This window comes from Zingiber officinale, chromosome 8A, assembly GCF_018446385.1.
Source record: "Zingiber officinale cultivar Zhangliang chromosome 8A, Zo_v1.1, whole genome shotgun sequence".
NCBI lineage: Eukaryota > Viridiplantae > Streptophyta > Magnoliopsida > Zingiberales > Zingiberaceae > Zingiber > Zingiber officinale.
In genome coordinates, this window is record NC_056000.1 from 141,266,217 (window position 1) to 141,269,392 (window position 3,176).

The 3,176-nt window shown below is 51.1% G+C and overlaps 1 non-coding gene across 1 annotated transcript in view; it reads right to left on the reverse strand.

The window, feature by feature from the left end:
• Positions 1 to 149, reverse strand: part of LOC122012999 — a 156-nt gene extending 7 nt beyond the window's left edge. The window contains exon 1 of the ribosomal RNA XR_006120388.1: positions 1 to 149. This exon is cut by the window's left edge and continues 7 nt beyond it. This is a non-coding gene — a ribosomal RNA (5.8S ribosomal RNA).
• Positions 150 to 3,176: the final 3,027 nt, after the last annotated feature.

A 3,176-nucleotide genomic window follows, 5' to 3' on the forward strand; every position in this document is an offset into this window, starting at 1 on the left:
CAAGCAGGCGTGCCCCCCGCCCCCAGGCCCCCGGCCCCACCTGCGTTCCAAGACCCCATGGGTCACGAGATTCTGCAATTCACACCAAGTATCGCATTTCACTACGTTCTTCATCGATGCAAGAGCCGAGATATCCATTGCCGAGAGTCGTTTGATTGATTGATTGATTCCGAGGAATCTCCGACGCATCGGGCTCCCCTGCGCACGCCGAGGGGCCCTCCGCTTCCGAGTTCGTTGTTCCTTAGTGCCGATCGCACGAAGGCCAACAGCGTGACGGGTGGGGCGCATAGAGGACACATTCACGCATTCGCAACCATCCGTCATTCTATATGCTCTCTCAACAATGATCCTTCCGCAGTTCACCTCACGAAACCTATTCACTTCTCCTTCCCTAAATGATAAGGTTCAATGGACTTCTCAAGAGGCGTCATAGTGGACCACCCACGTCCCGATCCGAACACTCGGACCATTCAAGTCGGTGGGGCTAGGGGCTGTGTGTGTACAAAGCGGGGATAGTCAACGCGATGACTCGCGCTACTAGGAATTCCTCGTCAGACCAACAATTGCAATGATCTATCCCCATCACGATGAAATTTGTTAAGATTACCCAAGCCTATCGGCCAAGGCAACAAACTCGTTGAATACATCAGCTAGCGTGCGGCGAACATCTAAGGGCATCCACGGACTGCTATTGCCTCAAACTTCCGTGACCTACACGCCATAGTCCCTCTAAGAGGCGCGAAGGATGCATCCGTAGCTAGTTAGCGGTAGGTCTCGTCGTTAACGGAATTAACGGACAAATCGCCCACCAACTAAGAACGCGCACCACCACCCATAGAATCGTGAAAGAGCTCTCATCATCAATCCTTGCTATGTCTCGGACTGGTAAGTTTCGTGTTGAGTCATTATTGCCGCGCTCCACTCGTGCCTGTCAATTCCTTTAAGTTTCGACCTTGCACCATACTCCCGAACCCAAAGACTTTGATTTCTCATAAGGTGCGCTGAGTCCTAAAGCAACATCCCGATCCACAGTCGGCATCGCTATAGTTGGTTGAGACGTGTCGATCCGTCTTGAGCCCCCCACTTTCGTTCTTGATTAATGAAAACATCCTTGGCAAATGCTTTCGCAGTGGTTCGCTTTCATAAATCCAAGAATTTCACCTCGACTATGAAATCCGAATGCCCCCGATTGTCCCTCTTAATCATTACTCCAATCCCCAAGGCCAACACAAGGGAACGAAATCGTGATGTTATCCCATGCTAATGTATCAGGCGTGGGCTTGCTTTGAGCACTCTAATTTCTTGCAATACACTTGTGCACGGACCCGACCAACTAAGGCCAGCACGCATCATTGGCAGGATGGGCCGAGACGAATTGCACACAACAAGGCGGACCGATGACTCAACCCAAAGTCCAACTCGAGCTTTTTAACTGCAACAACTTAAATATACGCTTATCGAGCTGGAATTATCACGCTGCGGCACCGGACTAGCCCTCCAATGGATCCTCGTTAAGGGATTTAGATTGTACTCATTCCAATTACCAAACTCAAAGAGCCCGATATTGTTATTTATTGTCACTACCTCCCCGTGTTAGGATTGGGTAATTTGCGCGTCTGCTGCCTTCCTTGGATGTGGTAGTCGTTTCTCAGACTCCCTCTCCAGAATTGAACCCTAATTCTCCATTACCCATCACCACCATGGTAGACAACTATCCTACCATCGAAAGTTGATAGGGCAGAAATTTGAATGATGCATCGCTAGCACGAGGACCGGTGTGATCCGTCGAGTTACCATGAATCATCAACACAATGAGCAAAACCCGCATCAACCTTTTATCTAATAAATGCATCCCTCCCAAAGGTCGGGTTTGTTGCACGTATTAGCTCTAGAATTACTACGGCTCCGAGTAGGGGCATACCATCAAACAAACTATAAGCGATTTAATGAGCCATTCGCAGTTTCACAATCAAATCAATTCCTTACACATGCATGGCTTAATCTTTGAGACAAGCATATGACTCATGGCGGGATCAACCGGGCAACATATCTTCTGAAAATAGAGCCCATCACGGCGATGGCCGGCCATGAGGCGAGCCAAAGTGCGAGGGGCTTAACTTTACCGAAGGGACCAACCGATTTCAGCGCCCGAGGCCGAGGGCAAACGAGAATCGCATAGACGGCGCCGAGAGCGATCGCACGTGGTCAAGACCCCGACGGATGAGTCAAGGACAACATCCGCGAGAACACGATCAAACGATTTTCTCCGAACTCCGTAAGGCGATCAAGGGAAAGTTATATACGAAAGTGCTCATTTCCTTTGAAGCTAAGCGTCGTACAAGCAACACCAACACGAAAAAAATAGCGTGAAAGCAAAGATAGAAAGGACTCGGGCGTACAATTGGTAGCGTGGCGAGTGCCATCAACGCCGGAGTACACAACAACTCACGTCGTCGCATGAACATTGACGCGCCGCCCGGACACACTCGTCGACAGTGCAAAGGGTCAAGAGCAATCAAGCTAAAGCACCGGCAGAGCAGGCGAAGCGAAACAAGGAGGGCACCAAGCGGAGGGACAAGCCGAACCCATGGCGCGACGCGGGCAACTCGCCGAGCGTATGGTTGGTTGAAGAGGCCACTCGAGATCGCCCACCTACGGAGGAAGTCAGATACACACAACCATAGACCGAGACCGAGGCGGTGTTCAGGACATTTTCGATCATCGACCAACGCCTGCGAGGGACGGTAGCGAACCGCTGATATAAAAAAGTGGCACGGAACTGCGAGCATATATTCAAAGGGCCATTGGTTGACAATTTTATGACCAACCTACTGCGAAGGGGCGAGCGTGGAACCCCATATATAAGCGGCAGGCGGCCCGTGCGAGCATTTAGTTAAAGCGGGCGTTCAGGTGACATTTTGCAAGCACCAACCATGCAGGGGACAAGCGCGCTATGAATGAAGTTAGCATGCGGGGCGGCCCGGTGCGCATTTTGTTCAAAGGGCCGTTCGGGTTGACATTTTGCCAAGCACCAACCATGTCGAGGACAATGACCAACGCATGCATCTATAGCGCGCACGGCCCGTGCGGCATTCGTTCAAAGGCGTTAGATGACATTTTTGCCAAGCACCAACCATGCGAGGACAAGCCGTGAGCGCGTGCACCTATAAATGGCG